A 23,898-nucleotide genomic window follows, 5' to 3' on the forward strand; every position below is an offset into this window, starting at 1 on the left:
CCCGTTTTAAACGGGATATTTTGTCACGACAAGATGCTCGACTATGCACATAATTGACAGCTTTGGATCGAAAACACTCTGACATTTCCAAAACTGCAAAGATATTGTCTGTGAGTGCAACAGAACTGATATTACAGGCGAAACCCAGATAAAAATCCAATCGGGAAGTGCCGCATTTTTTGAAAGCGCTTCATGCCAATGACTCCTTATATGGCTGTGAATGGGCTCCGAATGAGCTTACGCTTTCTACGTATTCCCCAAGGTGTCTACAGCATTAAGACGTCTTTTTACACATTTATGTTGAAGAATAGCCGTAAGGGACCACATTGAGCAAGTGGTCACATGATGGCTCCTGCAGAAAATCTTGCGTAAAGTACTGAGGTAGCCATTATTCCAATCGCTTCTTTTGAGAAACCAATTGTCCCGATGGATATATTATCGAATTGATGTGTGAAAAACACCTTGAGGATTGATTCTAAACAACGTTTGCCATGTTTCTGTCAATATAATGGAGCTAATTTGGAAAAAAGTTTGGCGTTGTAGTGACCGCATTTTCTGGTCGATTTCTCAGCCAAACGTGACGAATAAACGGGAGCTATTTCGCCTACAAAAATATTATTTTGGGAAAAAGGAACATTTGCTATCTAACTGGGAGTCTCCTGAGTGAAAACATCCGAAGTTCTTCAAAGGTAAATTATTTAATTTGATTGCTTTTCTTATTTTCGTGAAAATGTTGCCTGCCGCTAGCAGAGCCTAGCATAGCATTATGCCATGATAAACTTACACAAATGCTTGTCTAGCGTTGGCTGTAAAGCATATTTTGAAAATCTGAGATGACAGTGTGATTAACAAAAGGCTAAGCTGTGTCTCAATATATTTCATTTGTGATTTTCATGTACAGGAAGATTTATGTCCGCTGCGTTATGCTAATTCGTTTGAGGCGATGATTACGCTCCCGGATCCGGGTTTGAGAGTCACAAGAAGTTTTAATCCCAGAAAAATGGCCATAACTCAAAAACCGTTGAGGCCTCAACGCCATCTTGTTCGGAGCCAACTGCCCATTATGCCAAACCTATGCTCACCAAGTTTCCGTTTAGGAGTCTTTTCCGTTTAGGAGAAAAGGCCACGTTGTGATTGGTGATGTTTTGTACACTTGCAATATGATTCCATTTGCCCTCTTGTGGGATTTACCGGGACAGCGGAAAAATGACCAAAATTTGAAAATGTTATAAAATGGAAACCAAATGTCCGAGAGAGTTCGTTTGATGACTTCCTGGAAGATCCGGCCCTGCTGCACGGCCCGACGCCATCCGCAAATTTTAGAAACGTTGTCGGACGTCTAGTGAGGGACCGTACTTTTGCAATGTGGACTTTCTTACTAACCATATATGGAATGTCAAAATGTTCCTTTAAGGTATGTTAAGGTTATGTAAATAGATCTAACAGTGATTGAGTCCAGAGGAGATATGGAGGGATACATAACCAGAAATCCATGAACCACCATGCAGAAATATTTTTCTCTTGGACTTCCCTGGTCCCCCTATCCCCTTCGAAAAATAAGCTTCTGTGAGCCTCCACTCCATGGCTTGAAAACCAGATATGTTGTTAAGTGCTAGACTGAGTTCGCCCCAGTACAACTCTGTTTTCCTGCAATGAGTTTATTTGGTCCTTGAGCGCTGTATGTTCTAACAATGTAATGCACTTTTCAGTTTATTCATCAAATTTTCCTCACCTACTCGGCAGCCCTGAGGCCCCTATTGATATCTGTGATCATATGTGTTATTGACTTGTCTCCCTTCTTTTGTTCTCATGAATGCTGTAAGGTAGCATTTCAAACCAATGTCCATGTAAGGTAGCAAAGCATTATGTACTATGTTTTACGCTTATTTTGACATTGTCTTATTTTTATGATCAGACATCGATCACTGACGGAGGTGCAGATGTGTCACTCCCTGACCTTAGAGAACCTTTTATTTCTCTATTTTGCTTAGGTCAGAGTGTGACTAGGGTGGGTAGTCTAGTTTTTTATTTTCTATTTTGGCCTGGTATGGTTCCCAATCAGAGGCAGCTGTCTTTAGTTGTCTCTGATTGGGGGATCATATTTAGGCAGCCTTTTCCTACCGGTTGTTTGTGGGATCTTGTTTTTGTATTGTAGCCTTTTGCACTACAAAGCTGCACGTTCATTTTGTTGCTGGTTCACATTAATAAATATGATTAACGCCTTCCACGCTGCACCTTGGTCCAATCCTTCCAACAATGATCGTTACAGAAGAGCCCACCAGCCCAGGACCAAGCAGCATACCCAGGAGGAGCAGACATCCTGGACGTGGGAGGATATATTGGATGGGAAGGGATCCTGGACGTGGGAGGAAATCCGGGCCAGAAATGATCACCTTCGAAGGGAGAGGAGGAGGAGCAACAATGGCGACACCGGGGCTCGCGGCCACGACAGAACCCCCGGAGGCAGTCTCAAAAAAATGTTTGCAGGGGGCACATGGGGTGGTTGGCGAAACCAAGGTGGGAACCAGAACCAACTCCCTGTACTCACCGTGTGGAGTTGGTCACCGTTCAGGTGTCATGTTTTCTGGTTCTACGCACCATGTCTCTCCAGTGCGCCTCCACAGCCCGGTGCGTTCTGTGCCAGCTCCCTGCGTTGTACCAGCTCTATGCTCCAGACATCCAGTGCGCCTCCACTGTCCAGTATATCCTGTGCCGGCTCTATGCACTGTCTCTCCAGTGCGCCTTCACAGCCCAGTACGTCCTGTGCCAGCTTCCCGCACTTGCCGTGCGAAGGTGGTCATTTGTTCATGACAAACATACCCAAATCTAACTGCCTGTAGCTCAGGCCCTGAAGCAAGGATATGCATATTCTTGGTACCATTTGAAAGGAATCACTTCAAAGTCTGTGGACATGTGAAAGGAATGTAGGAGAATATAACACATTAGATCTGGTAAAGATAATACAAAGAAAAAAACAACCGTTTTTAAAATTTGTTTTGTACCATCATCTTTGAAATGCAAGAGAACGACCCTAATGTATTATTCCAGCCCAGGTGCAACTTAGATTTTTGCCTCTAGATGGCAGCAGTTTGCGTGCAAAGTTTCAGACTGATCCAATTAACCATTGCATGTAGTATCAAGACTGCCCAAATGTGCCTAATTTGTTTATTCATAACTTTTCATGTTCAAAACTGTGCACTCTCCTCAAACACTAGCATGGTATTCTTTCACTGTAATAGTGTAACAGTGCAGTTAGATTAACAAGAATTTAAGCTTTCTGCCAATATCAGGGAATTGGGATTTTTTTTTTGTTACTTACAACCTCATGCTAATCGCATTAGCCTACGTTAGCTCTACCAATCCTGAAGAAGTTTTAATCTAACTGCACTGTCAAATTTACAGTAGCTATTACAGTGAAAGAATACCATGCTATTGTTTGAGGAGAGTGCACAATTTTGAACATGAAACAGGAGAGAGGGCTGGCTGCAATGTTCACTTGCTTCCCAAAAACACTGTGTGCCTACCTGTCCGCTCCTTTTACACAGTCCTTGTGTCTGCAAAACCTGTCATGGCTCCTACCTCTGTCCCTTTTACCTTTCTAAGGAGCTCACTCCCATCTTATCGTGTCTTGGCTTTTTTCTTCAGAAATTTTGGAAGATATTACCTCTCAAGGATATCCTCGATTTGCTTCTTAACACCATGGGGACTGTAATACCGGCGGTAATAAGGCCTGATTTATATTTCAAAGGTACTCCAGCATGAGTGCTGAAAATGATAAGAGGCCACGATAAGGAGGGAGGAGATATAGGTGAAAATTATTTTTGAATCATTTAACACCATACATTCACTTTGTGACAAATTGACACGAGTAGTTCATGATGATGAATCTGCTAGAGGGAATGAATGAGAGAATGTGATGGGTATATATGTAAAGAAAAGAGACCTTATGATCAAATAGTTTGATAATGGTAATTAGAATTATTACTAATTTCCCACTAGGCACACACTGGTTAAATCAAAGTTGTTTCAGCGTAATTTTTCACTGTATTGTGACATGGAATCAACGTGGAAAATACATAAGATTTGAAAAAAAGTAATCAACCAGAACTGTTTTCATTTAATTTCAACCAGCGTTGTAAACATTTAAATTAGGGTAAATCTTCAATTTAAATACATCGACTTAATCTGATTAACAGTTTGTTAGATCAGTCCAATTTCAACATATTCATCAGAGCTATGGGTCCCACTTTAAATGACCTGCATCTTATAAAGCCCTAAAAAATCCTTCATAAATACTACACGTGTCACAAATAATCTGTAAATGTTTGTCATGCTCTATAAAGGGTTCATAAATGTGGGTTAACTGTGTGATATAACCACAAATGTCAAATGTGACATAACCCACTATGTCAAATATGACATAAAACTGTGTTTTATAAAGGGTGGCATGAGCACCGCTTAATAAAGGCTTTATAAAACATTAAATTGAGGCTTCACAAACCTTGTCATGCATCTTGGTAGAGCATTACAATGCCAGGAAAGTGGGTTCTATTCCCGGGGCTACCCATATGTAAAAATATATGCATGCATGACTAATTCGCTTTGGATAAAATTGTCTGATAAATTGTAGATATTATATTACGCTAAAACATTTTTAGGATGGCCCAACCTCTTTCCCTCTTGCGTGCATAGCCAATATATGACCATACCCCAACTTTCTCAATTTCTGTGCTGCAGGATGATACACACTCTGAAGTGCAGTCATGTAAATTCTGTTTTCTCGTTTTAGCTTTTGCGTGTTTCTGTAGTGCAGTAGGTGTGCATGTGTTGAGCTCGCAAATCAAATACCCACTTTTGGTGCAACTGGACAGTGAAAAACAAGTAAGTTAACCGTTATTTATTGTAATTAAAATGGAATTGCTTTGCTGGCCTTTTTGAAACTTAATATACAGTGGGGCAAAAAGGTATTTAGTCAGCCACCGATTGTGCAAGTTCTCCCACTTAAAAAGATGAGAGGCCTGTAATTTTCATCATAGGTACACTATGACAGACAAAATGCGAAGAAAATAATCAAGAAAATCACATTGTAGGATTTTTAATTAATTAATTTGCCCAATTATGGTGGAAAATAAACTTTTGTTATTGACCATATACTTATCTCAATACTTTGTCAAATACCCTTTGTTGGCAATGACAGAGGTCAAACGTTTTCTGTAAGTCTTCACAAGGTTTTCACACACTGTTGCTGGTATTTTGTGTGGAAATGTTTGGATTATTTTGCTATTAGTAGCCTACTCCAGACTGGTCACATTGTACAACTACATTTCGGAAACCCTGAGGGTTTGTTTTTTTGTTTTTCTTGGAATAGAAACACCATAATAATCAAATTAATACCAAATACTATGTTCTTACAAAAAAGGTTTTAAATTCTCTTGTACAGCCAATATTAAAAATGGTCAAATGCTTCTCAAAGATGCCCTCTGGTGGTCAAACTAGCTCTAGCATTAATGGTAACAATGGCTGACACTTAAATAATGTGCCATAGAATTATGCGGCAGCCCGAAAGGTGTGCTGCAGTATGACGCAACTTTTAAAGGAAGAACCACTCTATGCCGGTCAACTGCTAGAATAATCTCCATATTGACACATAGAAGTGAAATCTTATTAGCTTTCTTCAGATTATCCACATGGAGGAGCATGTTCCATGTTAAGACATACTCAAAGTAGAATTATTCAGCAACTGAAGAAAAAGCTTTTTCATCTGACTCATTAAAAATAAGCATTTTATCAGCGCATCTGACAGCATAATCTGTGATACAATGTTGACTTTGACAGAATAAAGCAGCACTGGCTTTATAAGAGCTGCTGAATCCATTGAATGTCTGTAGACAGTAAGACAATTCTCACACAATTCTATGATGTTTGTTGGCCACTAAAGGTTATATTGTAAAATGGCACCGGAGAAAGCTGACGTTCCACGTGTCCCCAACCGATTGTGTTTTTTTTGTTGATTTATTTGCGTTGTTTGGAACTTATTTTAACTTATTTTGTACTTAATGTTGCCGCTTTCGTCTCTTGTGACTGAAAATAACTTCTGGACATTAGGACTGTAATTACTCACCACAGACTTTCAGAATCCTTTTTTTACTTTAACAAGTCTGACGAGCCCAGCACAAATGACAAACTGCTTTCCCGGGGATAGGCATCATGTGCGTGAAGAGGAGGGAGTGAAAAAGGGGCCAGAGGGCGGGCTGCATTCTGAGAATTCGTAGGTGATTGAACAAACCCCCACTTCCCTCCATTCTGTTAGCAAATATGCAATCTATGGAGAATAAAATCTAGTAACTTGTTATGGCTGCAATCCCAATACCGGGGTCGATATGACAACTACCAGTGAAAATAGAGGGCGCCAATTTCAAACCACAGAAATCTCATAATTACAATTCCTAAAACATACGTGTGTCTCATATCATTTTAAAGGTGATCTCGTTGTTAATCCCACCAAAGTGTCCGATTTCAAATAGGCTTTTCAGCGAAAGCACTACAAACGATTTTGTTAGGTCTCCACCAAACCACAATAAGCACAGCCATTTTCCAGCGAAATATAGCATTCACAAAAAGCAGAAATAAAGATAAAATGAATCACTAACCTTGAATTATCTTCATCAGATGACACTCAACGGACTTCATGTTACACAATACATGTATGTTTTGTTTGATGAAGTTCATATTTATATAAAAAAAATCTGAGTTTACATTGGCTATTTAGATTCACTAGTTCCAAAAACATCAAGTGATTTTGCATAGCCACATCGTTTCAACAGAAGCCAAATTAACCACCATGTTGGAGTCAACAGAAACCAGAAAATGCATGATAAAAGTTTCCTTACCTTCGATGAGCTTCATCAGAATGCAGTCCTAGGAATCCCAGATCTACAATAAATGCTTGATTTGTTCGAAAATGTCCGTTATTTATGTCCAATTAGCTACTTTGGTTAGCGCGTTTGGTAAACAATTCCAAAGTCACAAAGCGCGTCCACTATAACGTGACGAAATTTCCCAAAATTCCGTAACAGTCAGTAGAAACATGTCAAACGATGTACTGAATCAATCTTTAGAATGTTTACATATATCTTGAATAACGTTCCAACCGGAGAATGACTTCAAATGAGCGGTGGAAAGCAGGTGCTTCCCCTGTGAACGCGCATAGTGAATGCATGGTCAACTCGTGGCAGTGGTGACTATTTCCTGTATCATTCGATCCCCCCCCCCCCCCCCTTCACATTAGAGTCATCAGACAAAGTTCTATTGACTGTTGACATCTAGTGGAAGGCGTAGGAAGTGAAAACTCATCCATATCTCGCTGTAATTTCAATGAGAGCTGGGTTGAAGATCTGCCACCCCCAGAAAAAAAAGATTTTCTCAGGTTTTTGCCTGCTATATGAGTTCTGTTATACTCACAGACATAATTAAAACAGTTTTAGAAACTTCAGAGTGTTTTCTATCCAATAGTAATAATACTATGCATATATTAGCAACTGAGACGGAGGAGCTGGCCGATTACAATGGGCACCTTTTCATCCAAGCTACTCAATACTGCCCCTGCAGTCATAAAAAGTTAAACTACCAACTGGACATTCAAAACTGTAAAATCTTATGCTTCACGGAGTTGTGGCTGAACGACGACACTATCAACATACAGCTGTCTTGTTATACGCTGTACGGGCAGGACAGAACAGCGGCTTCTGGTAAGACGCGGTGGACTATGTATTTTTGTAAATAACATCTGGTGCACGATATCTAAAGAATTCTCGAACTGTTGCTCGCTTGAGGTAGAGTATCTCATGATAAGCTGTAGACCACCCTATCTTTCTAGAGAGTTTATCTGTAGTTTTCGTAGCTGTTTACGTACCACAACCGACCGATGCTGGCATTAATAAGACAGCATTGAATTAGCTGTATTCCGCCATAAGCTAACAAGAAAATGGTCACTCAGAGGCGGCACTCCTAGTAGCCAGGGACTTTAACGCAGGGAAACTTAAATCCGTTTCACCAAATTTCTATCAGCATGTTAATTAAATGTGCAACCAGAGTGAAAAAACTCTGGACCACCTTTACTCCACACACAGAGAGGCATACAAATTTCTCCTCTCTCGCCCTCCATTTGGCAAATCTGACCACAATTATATCCTCCTGATTCATGCTTAACAAGAAGTTAAGCTTTATTTTGATGTATTACACATATATTTTCATGAATGTTAAACATGTATATTTCTGTAGTTTGTATTTCACACTGCAATTTCACCGGATGTTGTCAAGGTGTCCCGCTAGCGGCACATCTAGCCGTAACAGGACTTGCCTGGTTAAATAAAAGGAAATCAACAGATTGAAAATATGGACTTCTCCAATTAAATTGTCCAAGTCTATCCTTTTCATTACCCGCTGTCCTGCTTATTTTCATGAGCTTCCTCAAACAAGCTCTTGATTTGAGCATGAACGCAACAGGCAGTAGCGGTGCATGGGTAAATATCACTTTGGAAGCCAAGACCATATTATACGCAACAAAAATATAAATTCAACATGCAAGCATTTCAACCATTTTTTACTGAGTCACAGTTCATATAAGAAAATGTCAAATTAATTAATTAGAACCTAATCTATGGATTTCACAAGACTGGGCAGGGGCGCAGGCATGGGTAGGCCTATGCCCTCCCAGGCCCACCCTGGCTGGGGAGCCAGGCCAAGCAAATTCTCCCCACAAAAGGGCTTTATTACAGACAAAAAATACTCCTCAGTTTCATCAGCTGTCTGGGTGGCTGGGATCAGGTGAAGAAGCCGGATGTGAAGGTCATGGGCTGAGGTGGTTACACCTGGTCTGTGGTTGTGAGGCCGGTTGGACGTACTGCCAAATTTTCTAAAACGACATTGGTAGAGAAATTAACATTCAAAGGTAACAGCTCTTGTGGACATTCCTGCAGTCAGCATGCCAATTGCACGTTCCTTCAAAACACAAGACTGTGGCATTGTATTGTGTGACAAAACTGCACATTTTAGAGTGTCCTTTTATTGCTGTTTAATCATGTAAACACATTTGTGTTACAACATTTGAGGGAAATAGACGTTATGGTTTGTATAGAACATTTTTGGGATCTTTTCATTCAGCTCATGAAACATGAGCTCAACACTTTACACGTTGCGTTCATATTTTAGTTCAGTATATAACGTACACTATAAATACAAAAGCATGTGGACATCTCTTCAAATGAGTGGATTCAGCCACACCTGTTGCTGAAAGGTGTATAAAACCCAGCAAACAGCCATGCATTCTCCATATACAAACATAACATTAGCAGTAGATGGCCTTAGTGAAGAGCTCAGTGATTTTCAACGTGGAACCGTCATAGGATGCCACCTTTCCAACAAATTAGTCAGTCAAATGTCTGCCCCTGTTAGAGCTGCCCCGGTCAAGTGTAAGTGCTGTTATTTTGAAGTGGAAATATCTAGGAACAACAACGGCTCAGCTGCGAAGTGATAAGCCACACAAGCTCACAGAACGGGACAAATATTGAATTGTCTATACTCAGTCGCAACACTCCCTACCGAATCCCAAACTGCCTCTGGAAGCAACATCAGCACAAGAACTGTTCGCCGGGAGCTTCATGAAATGGTTTTCCAAGGCCGAGCAGCCGCACACAAGCCTAAGATCACCATGCACAATGCCAAGCTTTGGCTGGAGTGGTGCAAGGCTTGCCACCATTGGACTCTGGAGCAGTGGAAACGCATTCACTGGAGTGATGAATCACACATCACCAACTGGAAGTTCGACGGACAAATCTGGGTTTGACAGGTGCCAGGAGAACGCTACCTGCCCGAATACATAATGCCAACTAAAGTTTGATGGAGAAAAATGTATGATCTGGGGCTGTTTCTCATGGTTCTTGCTAGGCCCCTTAGTTCCAGTGAAGGGAAAACTTAACACTACAACATGCAATTACATTCTAGACAATTATGTGCTTCCAACTTTGTGGCAACAGTTTGGGGAATGACCTTTCTGTTTTAGCATGACAATGCCCCTGTGCACAAAGCGAGGTCCATACAGAAATGGTTTGTCAAGATCAGTGGGGAAGAACTTGACTAGCCTGCACAGAGTCCTGACCTCAAACCAAACAAACACCCTTTAGGATGAATTGGAATGCCAACTGCAAGCCAGACCTAATCGTCCAACATTAGAGCACGACCTCACTAACGCTCTTGTGGCTGAGTGGAAGCTGTTATAGCAGCAAAGGGGGGACCAACTCCATATTAATGTCCATGATTTTGGAATGAGCTGTTCGACGAGCAGCTATCCACATACATTTGGTCACGTAATGTATGTGTTGTGATAATTGCGTTGTTTGCTCTATAACCTGTTAGTTCATATGCCTTGACACCGTGTTATACAGAACTAAGGCCGAGCCAATAAGAAGAGTGGCAGAATAGATTTAACCACACCTTTTGTTTCATCACAAAACTGAGAGCAACATCTGTCCGCTGAAGACCACAAAATATTTTGCATGTAACCAGTGGCGACACATCATTGAGGGCAGGTGGGGGCTTGCCTGTTTTGAATGTTATGCTACACGTATTAATGCCAACATATCTGTTTGCAAACAACGTCAAAAACATTTTTATCATTGGGTTATTAAAGCTGCATACAAACTTGGTCTCTTTTTTGTTTTCTTGAGTAAGGCAGCTCCAAAATGCAGGTGTTTCAGCCTAGCTCAGTGCTTTCTGTGGTGGTGGAGCAAGCCAGCAGAAAATACTGAGCTTTGCATTGTGATTGGCTCAGTGTTCTGTCACACATAGTGACACTACGTCACCGCCAAGTCTAAGGGTAGACTTTGAAAAAATGTGCCCTTCGGGTGCTGCCATAGAGTTACATTAGGAGTGCCCAAAGTCATTGGCCACAGATATAATTACGTCAAATCATGTAATATGTTCAGTAGCTTTGATTGGACTGATCATGTCAATCATTCTTTCAAAAATCTTAGCTAGCAGTCATGAATCAAGTCGACAATCTACTGGCAAATCCTTTTTAATCCTTGTCATATGAAGAGAAATTATAAATAAAACGTATCGGTGCTCATCGGCCATTGGACAAATTCAACAATGAGTGGTTTGGAAGGAATCAGTGACAGTGGCTGTGTGGTCCCAAATCTGGGATTAAGGGGTTATTTTCCAAGTAACATTCAACACATTGGCCATGCTGTCAAAGAAACATGATTTGTGACACGGTCATGACAAATATTATCTCGGAACTGCAAAAACTTGACTTCAGTGAGTTCAAGACAACTGGGAAGTCAGGAATAAACAAGGTTCGGCTGAGAAAATACGTTTTGAACGGTCATCCAACTCGTAATTGTAAATCCAGCCTCTTTATAGAGCTACAACCTGAAGAACAACGACGTCTTCATGATTCAACCTTGTTTTTTTCAGTTCTCAGTTGTTTTGAAAGCACCATAAATCCAGAGAATGCAAGACTTTGATGACAACATTTACCCACGAAGGACCGCCGTGTCACCTTCCTGTTCAAGTGAGCACAGCACAACAAGGTGAGTCAATACATGTATTTTATGCTTCCACATAAATGATGTAATATACCATGGATATGTGTATAGTAGCTAAGAAAGAAATACCAAGTGTATGTTGTGGAGTAAGATGTTAGTAACCCATGTGCCTCACCCTAATAATCTGGTCAATTTACCCCTCTTATTTTTTTTGCATACTGTTCTGACTTGGTGGTGGACATGTAGCCTATAACCTGTTTCAGAGAAATGTAATCATTCAATATTGTAACTGTCTGCTTATATGCCCCCTTTATTTATCTTAAGGGTCTGACTTGGTGTACAGGGAGAACACTAATAACGGCCCATGTTCTGAATTCTGTCGCTGTACATTTCAAAAGTGCATCCCACTTCCCCCCCCCCACCCCCCCCCCCCCCTATCAAGATCTGCATGCTAAATCGCCACTACATGTAACAAACAGTTACATGACCTACAACATGGTTAAGCAAGTTAATGTTTCCATCATTTTCGGTCTACTAAACAACTTTTGATTTAGAACCATGGAGAGTTTCTGCAAGTCGCAAAAAAAAACAGACGCTGCATCTACTACTCTACCATTTCAACTTCAACATTACCTAATCACCTATGCTTTGTCATACAGTACACACTTACATTTTTTGTTGTGCTAGCCTAACGTCCTTTAATGGGCAACGATGCGCCAGGCCAGCTAATTAACATTAGTCCAATACATCTCACTACATGTTGAACTTCCATCCTCTCAGGCCACAGGCACAATGTATGAATTTATGGTTGGATTAGAATCGTCGTTATTTCATTGGCTAGTACAGAGAATGAAGTAAAACCAAATCCCTATCCATGGCTAATTTAGAAAAGGGATGATTTTAGCTAGCTAGCTAGCCACTAGAGGGCAACGACACAATGAGATGCAACCCTTCAAAAAAAATTATGTTGATGACATTTGCCTTCAGATGTAATGTTATTGTTGTGAAGCCAAATCCAAATTGGCTTCCCTTGGCAGAATTTCTTCAGCCGAGACCAGTGGAGTAAAAAATTGATAATTATTAGCTTACATTCAGTCAGCGCATAAAACCATTTTACCAGGCCAAATATATACACTCCTTTCTTGAAACATTAATATCTTAACAGCTTTATCTATTATAGATATGATTGCACAGTGGCGGTTTGTGATTCTGAAAGGTCATCAACCGTAATACCAGCACGCTCATGTAGGAGAGTACATTTTTTGTAAAACACAAAGGGCTGGTGGTGTAGTGGGAGGTATAATCTTAATCCCTACTGATGCATATCAAAGTAGTATAGTGGATGTACAGTATATGACTTATCAAGTATGTATTACAATAGAGAAATCAGGCACAAAGTAGCCTACACAATAGCAACATGTGAAATATTTACATGCACGTCGCACACACAGCCTAGTTTCAGTGGAATCTGCAGACAGCAAGAAAGTGCAGCTCTCAACTGGTTTTGGCATGGAGCAGCTCACAGAATAATTTTACGGTAGCCGGTAGGGTAGGAAAGACGTTTCAACTAATGATATCTACCAGTAAATGCTAACTAAGACAAAAATGGGTATGCAAACCAGGTATTGAAAGTGTTGCTTAATAGGCTATTTGTGATATGCAATTGTCATCATGAGTTGTTTGCATCAGGGGTGCAGACATGGATGGGCCTCGGTGGACACAGGTCCACGCAATGAGATTGATGTTTAAGCATTATTGTGTGATTTTGAGAGTGAAAATCAGACATAGTAAGACATATTTTTTCACACAGGTTGCAATTCCTTCACTGGGCATACCATTTAGGAACTTTCTAGCAAATTTTGAGTATAGCCACTTCTCCAGGCAACACTGCATAGGGCTGATGGAAAGACAGCAGTCACACACTGTCACGCCCTGGTCGAAGTATTTTGTGTTTATCTTCATGTATTGGGTCAGGCCAGGGTGTGGCATGGGGTTTTTGTATTGTGGTGTGTTTTGTCTTGGGGTTTTGGTGTGTATGTATTGGGATTGTAGCTAGTGGGGTGATCTAGATCTAGTCTATGGCTGTCTGGAGTGGTTCTCAATCAGAGGCAGGTGTTTATCGTTGTCTCTGATTGGGAACCATATTTAGGCAGCCATATTCTTTGAGTTTGTCGGGTGATTGTCCTTAGTGTCCTTTGTGTTAGTTTGCACCAGTTTCGGTTTTCACATTACGTTTATTGTTTTTTGGAAAGTTCGTGTTTCTTTATTATTAAATAAACATGGATTGCAATAGCCACGCTGCATTTTGGTCCGATCCTTGCTACACCTCCTCGTCCGAGGAGGAGATAGACGAAAGCCATTACACACACAGCATTATGTTTAAGGATAAGCAGTCCATAAACTTGGACATAATAAGCCAGTAGATACTAATCATGACAATACAAAAACACAACAATAATTTCCCAATCAAAAAGGTACAACTATTACTTCCCATTGCAAAAACAATTCATGTTTAGAACACAAAGTCATCGGGTTAAAGTGGAAGTGACAGTGTGTTAACTACTTTGCAGATATGAAACAAACAGACAATAATCATACCAGTAAAAAATATAAAATTCCCCAGTTTATGCTACAAAACCAACTTCATAAGAAGTTCACAAAATAGGTTCTATTTGACTCAATGTTCCATGATGTACACTAAGGTATTGTTGTTAGAATAGATGGATGCAGTTCAATGCATGATTAATATAATTAATTCAATACATGTATTTGTAGTTATTGCTATCAGGTTGTTAATCACTGATGTCCTGGTACATTGTTTGCTGCCTCCATTGCGGATGCATAGTTTCAGTTTCAATTACTAAATATTCTGGACAAAATCTTATGAATGTAACTAATGCTGGGAATGTCAATACAATCAAACTAGCAAGGGCAATGAACACAAGTCAGTCATAAACATGGCCAATAGGCTTATGAAGCAAGCTAAAAACACGGAGCCTAATAGCTAGATAGCTGCAATGAGGAAGTCATGTCATGCCATTGGAGGAGTGGGTGAGTGACTGACTTTTTCCCCTCATCTCGTTTTTAGTGGCTATAGACAGCTAGCGATGCAGGTTACTTTTGTTAGTTAGCAAGAACTGAAATGACTGTTATCCAGTTAGCCAGAGTGGATTTGCAAACGTAAGAGATATGCTATCTACTTCGATTTCAGAGCACACTCATCTGAGTGTGCCAGAGTGCAGAACCACTGAATTCTCCAACGTGCAACACTCGCTGAATATGACCGGTGTCAGTAAATGTAGGCAATTTTATTTTATTTATTTCACCTTTATTTAACCAGGTAGGCTAGTTGAGAACAAGTTCTCATTTACAACTGCGACCTGGCCAAAATAAAGCATAGCAGTGTGAACAGACAACACAGAGTTACACATGGAGTAAACAATTAACAAGTCAAACACAGTAGAAAAAAAAGAAAAAAAGAGTATGTACATTGTGCAAAAGGTATGAGGAGGTAGGCGAATAATTACAATTTAGCAGATTAACACTGGAGTGATAAATGATCAGATGGTCATGTGCAGGAAGATATACTGGTGTGCAAAAGAGCAGAAAAGTAAATAAATATAAACAGTATGGGGATGAGGTAGGTAAATTGGGTGGGCTATTTACCGATAGACTATGTACAGCTGCAGCGATCGGTTAGCTGCTCAGATAGCAGATGTTTGAAGTTGGTGAGGGAGATAAAAGTCTCCAACTTCAGCGATTTTTGCAATTCGTTCCAGTCACAGGCAGCAGAGAACTGGAACGAAAGGCGTTGGCTTTAGGGATGATCAGTGAGATACACCTGCTAGAGCGCGTGCTACGGGTGGGTGTTGCCATCGTGACCAGTGAACTGAGATAAGGCGGAGCTTTACCTAGCATGGACTGGCGACGAATATGTAGCGAGGGCCAGCCAACTAGAGCATACAGGTCGCAGTGGTGGGTGGTATAAGGTGCTTTAGTAACAAAACGGATGGCACTGTGATAAACTGCATCCAGTTTGCTGAGTAGATTATTGGAAGCTATTTTGTAGATGACATCGCCAAAGTCGAGGATCGGTAGGATAGTCAGTTTTACTAGGGTAAGTTTGGCGGCGTGAGTGAAGGAGGCTTTGTTGCGGAATAGAAAGCCGACTCTAGATTTGATTTTAGATTGGAGATGTATGATATGAGTCTGGAAGGAGAGTTTACAGTCTAGCCAGACACCTAGGTACTTATAGATGTCCACATATTCTAGGTCGGAACCATCCAGGGTGGTGATGCTAGTCGGGCGTGCGGGTGCAGGCAGCGAACGGTTGAAAGGCATGCATTTGGTTTTACTAGCGTTTAAGATCAGTTGGAGGCCACGGAAGGAGTGTTGTATGGCGTTGAAGCTCGTTTGGAGGTTAGATAGCACAGTGTCCAAGGAAGGGCCGGAAGTATACAGAATGGTGTCGTCTGCGTAGAGATGGATAAGGGAATCGCCCGTAGCAAGAGCAACAACATTGATATATAAAGAGAAAAGAGTCGGCCCGAGAATTGAACCCTGTGGCACCCCCATAGAGACTGCCAGAGGACCGGACAACATGCCCTCCGATTTGACACACTGAACTCTGTCTGCAAAGTAGTTGGTGAACCAGGCAAGGCAGTCATTAGAAAAACCGAGGCTACTGAGTCTGCCGATAAGAATATGGTGATTGACAGAGTCGAAAGCCTTGGCCAGGTCGATGAAGACGGCTGCACAGTACTGTCTTTTATCGATGGTGGTTATGATATCGTTTAGTACCTTGAGCGTGGCTGAGGTGCACCCGTGACCGGCTCGGAAACCAGACGATATGAAAGAGAGGTTGAACAGGCTGGTAATAGGGGTTGCGACAATGGCAGAAATAGAGGGTCCAGATTGTCAAGCGCAGCTGATTTGTACGGGTCCAGGTTTGGCAGCTCTTTCAGAACATCTGCTATCTGGATTTGGGTAAAGGAGAACCTGGAGAGGCTTGGGCGAGTAGCTGCGGGGGGGAGCTGTTGGCCGAGGTTGGTGTGGCCAGGAGGAAGGCATGGCCAGCCTTTGAGAAATGCTTGTTGAAGTTTTCGATAATCATGGATTTATTGGTGGTGACCGTGTTACCTAGCCTCAGTGCAGTGGGCAGCTGGGAGAAGGTGCTCTTGTTCTCCATGGACTTTACAGTGTCCCAGAACTTTTTGGAGTTAGAGCAACAGGATTACATTTTCTGCCTTGGCTTTCCCGACTGACTGTGTGTATTGGTTCCTGACTTCCCTGAACAGTTGCATATCGCGGGGACTATTCGATGCTATTGCAGTCCACCACAGGATGTTTTTGTGCTGGTCGAGGGCATTCAGGTCTGGAGTGAACCAAGGGCTCTATATTCTTAGTTCTGCATTTTTTTGAACGGAGCATGCTTATCAAAAATGGTGAGGAAGTTACTTTTAAAGAATAACCAGGCATCCTCAACTGACGGGATGAGGTCAATATCCTTCCAGGATACCCGGGCCAGGTCGATTAGAAAGGCCTGCTCGCAGAAGTGTTTTAGGGAGCGTTTGACAGTGATGAGGGGTGGTCGTTTGACTGTGGATCCGTAGCGGATACGGGCAATGAGGCAGTGATCGCTGAGATCCTGGTGGAAGACAGCGGAGGTGTATTTGGAGGGCCAGTTGGTCAGGATGACGTCTATGAGGGTGCCCTTGTTTACAGATGTAGGGTTGTACCTGGTGGGTTCCTTGATGATTTGTGTGAGATTGAGGGCATCTAGCTTAGATTGTAGGACTGCCGGGGTGTTAAGCATATCCCAGTTTAGGTCACCTAACAGAACAAACTCTGAAGCTAGATGGGGGGGCGATCAATTCACAAATGGTGTCCAGGGCACAGCTGGGAGCTGAGGGAGGTCGGTAGCAGGCGGCAACAGTGAGATACTTATTTCTGGAGAGAGTAATTTTTAAAATTAGTAGTTCGAACTGTTTGGGTATGGACCTGGAAAGTATGACATTACTTTGCAGGCTATCTCTGCAGTAGACTGCAACTCCTCCCCCTTTGGCAGTTCTATCTTGACGGAAAATGTTAGTTGGGTATGGAAATCTCAGAAAAGTAATAGTTAGTCGAGAACACTCTAGATAACATGTAAACAGCATAACCTGCTCTGCTACTGTGAGTAAAAGGGCCAGAATTAGGTGATCTCTGATTTGTGTCTGGAAGTAGCAAGCTAGCCAACTTTAGAGAGTTAGCTTGGGTGCTTGGTTGGGACCAACATGCATTGGCAGGCAAGCTGCACAAGGATGAGAAGGCCACAATTCTCCGTCGTTTGTCAGTGCAATTTTGACGGTGAACTAGCTGAAGAGGTTTGAGAGGGTTTATCTGATGTTCATTCATTTAGATTTTAGCTCATTTTGCTCTGGCTATCATTAATTGTCGATCTTGTTGTTGTTGATGTGCATAAGTGAGGGAGAGAGAGCCTACCTTTTCATGGTGGTTTGATCAATAGGACTGTAAAGTTCCCAAATGTAAGAGGACTCCCGTGGTGTTTGCATTTTGCAGAAATCCATTCAGGTGTATTTTGTAGCTAATGGTGAATGTGTTCTAATGATCTAATGTCATGATGTTGCAATGACAGTCCAGTTCAAAGTGAATGATGGCAGGCCTGTGTGGCAAAACGCTTGTTTGTATAAAGGCCTACTGTAGCTCTGATTGGCTATAGCGCACAGGTCTGTGTAAACTCCAGTCCTGGATAATAGAGATTTTTTTATTCAGTTTTAGATTTGGATATAAAACACTCTACAGTTTCTAAAACTGTTAAAATAATGTCTGAGTATAACAGAACTGATTTGGCAGGCGAAACCCCAAGGACAAACCATCCAGGGGGAAATAAAATGGAGGTCATAGGATTTTCCAATTGGTTTCTATGGGATACCCTTATTATTAGGAACCTGGTTGCAGTTCCTATGGCTTCCACTAGATGTCAACAGTCTTTAGAAATTGTTCAATGTTATTCTTTCGAGAAATGAAGAAGTAGTGCTATTCATTGTAAGTGTCACTACAGGTGGACTCTACTGTTTTGGTTCTTGTGAACTGGAACGCGCTTCACGTTGTTTTTATCCGGTATTAGAAACAGTTTATTCCGTCTTAAATTGTATTGATTAATTACATTTATGGTACATGGGGTTGGACTAGGAACGTTGTTTGAAATGTTTGGACCAAGTTTACAGGTAACTTATTAGATACTTTGTAGGCATGTTGGACGAGTTGAAACCGGTGTATTTCTGAATCAAACACGCCAAATAAATTGACATTTTTGGGACATAAAGAAGGACATTATCATACAATAGGACCCTTTGTGATGTTTCTGGGACATTTTGGAGTGCCAACAGAAGAAGATATTCAAAGGCATTAATTATATTTGTAAGGGCATTCCTCCTCCTCTTTTGAGAAGGAGTAGCAAGAAGGATCGGAGGACCAATGCGCAGCGTGGTAGGTGTCCATAACGTTTAATTTAAGATATAAACTGAACACTATGAAATATAAAACAATAAACGTGAACATGAACGAAAACCGAAACAGTACCGTGTGGCAACAAACACTCACACGGAAACAAACACCCACATATCTAACAAACACCCACAACCTACGACAACTGCCTCTGATTGAGAACCATACTAGGCTGAAACAGAAACCAAACATAGATAAACAAACAGACTGCCCACCCCAACTTGCGCCCTGACCATACTAAATAAAGACAAAACAAAGGAAATTAAGGTCAGAACATGACAATATCGCTATTTCTGACTTTTGTGGCGCACCTGCCTGGTTGAAATATGATTTTCATGTGTTTGTATGCGGGGTGCTGTCCTCAGATAATCGCATGGTTTGCTTTCGCCATAAAGCCTTTTTGAAATCTGACACGGATGCTGGATTAACAAGAAGTTAAGCTTTATTTTGATGTATAACACATATATTTTCAAGAATGTTAAATATTTGAATCTAGTATTTTTAAATTTCGCCCTCTTCAATTTCACTGGATGTAGGCCAGGTGGGATGCTAGCTTCTACCCCCTAGCCATAAGACTCCTGAACATCTATGGCTACCCAGACTATTTGCATTGCATCCCCCCTCCACACCACTGCCATTCTCTGTTGTCATAGTCACTTTAATAACTCTACCTACATGTACTTACTACCTCAACTAACCGGTGCCCCCGCACATTGACTCTGTACCGGCACCCCCCTATATATATTATTTTTTACTGCTGCTCTTTAATTACTTGTTACTTTTATCGCTTATTCTTATCCATATTTTTTTATCCATAAACTGCACTGTTGGTTAGGGGCTCGTAAGTAAGCATTTCACTGTAAGGTTGTATTCGGCGCATGTGACTAATAACATTTGATTTGATTTGAGGAGAGTAGAGCATTATTATTATTTTTCTGAAAACACTTATATAAATTGGAAACATTAAATCAGATTAATGTGCGAGTGTCAGGTATGGAGTAGGGCCAAAACCTCAATTTTGCAGCGTTGAAAGAAATCCTTCCAGTAAGTGTCCTCCACTCTGCTGAAGCATTCGGAAGGTACATTGTTGCATCACTGGCCTATTTTCCTTGCACATTGCCAATGTTAAAGTGCTACTGTGTGTGTGTGTGTGTGTGTGTGTGTGTGTGTGTGTGTGCGTGCGTGCTTCTGAACTAAACAAAAAGCATTTCAAAAACATTGCAGCCAATGTCATGACCCTTTCAGAGCACTGAGCTGAACAATTTTTTTTCAAAGTATAGAGCAGAGCACTGCTGTTTCTCTGTGTAGCAAGTGTATTTAATTGATAATACCTGAGAAGCCGGTGTTTGGAGGATATACTAGCATCGGTGTTGTTACCATGCCAATATATCCTCCGAACACCGGCTTCAAGGGCATTATCACTTTTATACAACGGGTTACCAACATGTTCAAATAATGATTGACATATTTACATTAAAACCGTTATTTTGATGAATTCATTCATACTGATTCATCCTTCTCATAATATACAATATAATATACAGACACAAATTAGTTAGTTGTATCGGTTCGGTCCAGAGACACAACCCAGTCGTTCAGGATTTTTGTTATTGTTTCGATGGACCCAGTCATTCGTTCTAAATGTTCCATTGCCATACTGGGGGACAGCATTCTTATTCTTATCCCTTGCTTGCTAGCTAGCCAACTACAGCTAACTTAGAGTCACGTTAAACAGTGCAGTCAGAATAACGACAGAAGCTGCTTTTGCCTTTGTTTAAGCTGTTTTCCAGTGAAATTTATTTTCACACATCCATAGCAATGCGCTAAGGAGGTGCGATTTCGCCTTGCATAGAAAATGTGCTATCTCGTGAGGGAGCTGTTGTTCAGCAGAGCTAGCTAACAACACAGCTAAAATAATCACTTTAAACTTAAGCTGGAAACACTGCAATCTAGCTGCGCTTTAAGAACATTGAACCGTCATGGGTTATTTCTGATGTGTATTCATTACGCAGTGTGCTTGCAGCAAATACCTGTCTACTTGTACTGTCAAAGCTATTAATTCCTTAGTCAACATAGAAAATAATTATAAAAACTTGGGCTGAATGCAGGAACACTATTTCTCATCACAGAGAAAATATTGAAATACAATGATGTGTAGCATGAGAGCAGAGAACACCCACGGCTGTGATATTGAAAATTTTGACAGAAAGCTTACCACTGTCAAAGTAATATCTCATTAGGTAGTGATGCATGGCAACTACTGTCTGCTGAAAGTGGGAAAAAAAAGGAGGGGAAGATTGTCAAATGTTGTGAGAATCTGCCACAAAGCTCAGGAACAGAAATTATTGATGGGGTTTGGAGAGAGGGCAATTCTCAATTCCCAGTGGCACAACATACAGAAAGAAGCACATGCCTTTTGATTGTATGAAATTATATACAGTCCCACCGTGCGCTTGGTCTTAAACTATGGCTGGGAATCGTCTTCAACTCAAAATGCCCCCAAAAAGAGGCATCCAAATGTGGTGCTGCTGATACATGACATGCTCCCAATTAGTCCATATCTACAGAGCATTGCATCCCTCTCAGGGGTAAAGATCGTGATAAGTAAATGAGAACATACAACACTAATGCTAGTGATAATAGTTTCTATGGTTCCAATCAAATTCAAGACGTACAAATGAATGACACTTTCATACGAGCTATAATCAGACCCAAAATGTCTAAGGTTGAAAAGGATTTACTTTGTCTTAGGACAAAATGGAAAACCTTGATAATAAGTACAATTAAGAATGCTCAGGGAACGTTGAGAAGGGAAGATCTTTCTCGCTGTCTACGGACCTCAAAATCCAACTATGTTGGTTTTAATACGTCTCGAAGATGCTCTGGACAAGGGGTGGCCAACCCTCCTCCTGGAGAGCAACTGATTAATCTGTGGGTTGAATCAGATTGTGTTACCTTCAATGCGGGGGAATACATTTTTGTTCATAAACGTTCCATTCCCCACTCACAAGATGGACTACTGCCAACACCCCAAGCCAATAGCATACAGTAGGCCCAAGATGGCACCATCTCATTAACCACTTTGATCCTTGTTTCTTTCGTCAGTCTGTGGAATCTATGTAATGCTGACACCATTAGCTTCAACCCATCATCTCCTAGTTTTTGTGTTATTCCCAAAGCAGAGCTCTGGCATGGGCATTAGGGCCAGATGGCCTAGACTGCCCCTATTGGTTTGCATACTCACTGGAACATGCTGTCATGTATTCAAAACATTCCTCTGCATGTTTGGCAATGACACAGGATTATTACTGTATAATGTGTCTTAATTATGCAGTACAGTGTCAAAGCATTGGGACAAATCTTTCCTCCGTAGTTTGGGTTTGCTCAGTATTCATTGTTAAAGTTTAACTGCCTTGTCTCAGAGGACATATATAATTAAGTTACTCACTTGGCTGAGGAAATGCTGTTGTTTTATGCAGTTCGGTCAAATCGGCATTATGAAGCACAGAAGATGCCTGTTTCTTTTTTTGGTTAAATCCCCAAGTCTTAAAGTCTTAAGACCTTTTTATACTGTAAGACTCAGGTAACCTTGCAAAACTCATAAATATATATATGTTTTTCTTCTCCCAAAATATAACTTATAAAATAATGTTAGACTGTAATTATTTGTCTGCTTGGTAACGTGGTGCAATAATACACAGGCAGGTATCTATACTGAGAAAAAATGTAAATGCAACATGCAATAATTTCAAAGATTTGACTGAGTTACAGTTCATTATAAGGAAATCAGACAATTGATCAAATGAATTAGAGCCTAATCCATCGATTTCACAGACTGGGAATACAGATATGCATGTGTTTTAGAGGTCACAGATACCTTTAAAAAATAAGGTAGGGGCGTGGATCAGAAAACCAGTCAGTATCTGGTGTGACACATCTCCTTCAGAGAGTTGATCAGGCTGTTTATTGTGGAAGGTTGTCCCACTCCTCTTCAATAGCTGTGAAAAGTTGCTGGATATTGGCAAGAACTGTAAAAAGTTGTTGTACACATCGATCCAGAGCATCCGAAACGTGCTCAATGTGTGACTTCTGTTGAGTATGCAGGCCATGGAAGAACTGGGACATTTACAGCTTCCAGGAATTGTGTCCTTGTGACATGGGGCCGTACACTATCATGCTGAAACATGAGGCAATGGCGGGGGATGACTGGCACGACAATGGGCCTCAGGATCTCGTCACTGTATCGCTGTGCCTTCAAATTGCCATTGATAAAATGCAAATGTGTTCGTTGTCCGTAACCTGCCATTCCATAACCCCACCGCCACCATGGGGCATTCTGTTCACAACGTTGACAATAGCAAACCTCTCGCCCAAACGACACCATACATGTGGTTTGCGGTTGTGAGACCAGTTGGACGTATTATGTTAGAGAAATAAACTTGACATTTTCTGATAACAGCTCTGGTGGACATTTTAGCAGTCAGCATGCCAATTGCACGCTTCGTTAAAACTTGAGATATCTGTGGCATTGTGTGACAAAACTGCACATTTTAGAGTGACCTTTTATTGTCCCTAGCACAAGGTTCACCTGTGTAATGATCATGCTGTTTAATCAACTTCTTGATATACCACACCTTCCAGGTGGATGTATTATCTTGGCAAAGGAGAAATGCTCACTAACAGGGATTTAAACAAGTTTGTTCACAAAATTTGAGAGAAATAAGCTTTTTGTGCGTATGGAAAATGTCTGGGATCTTTTATTTCAGCTCATGAAACATTTGACCAACACTTTACATGTTGCGTTTTCAGGTTATTTATGTTTTTATGTTCATGTGCAGGATTT

This window comes from Oncorhynchus mykiss, chromosome 14, assembly GCF_013265735.2.
Source record: "Oncorhynchus mykiss isolate Arlee chromosome 14, USDA_OmykA_1.1, whole genome shotgun sequence".
NCBI classification, from domain to species: domain Eukaryota; kingdom Metazoa; phylum Chordata; class Actinopteri; order Salmoniformes; family Salmonidae; genus Oncorhynchus; species Oncorhynchus mykiss.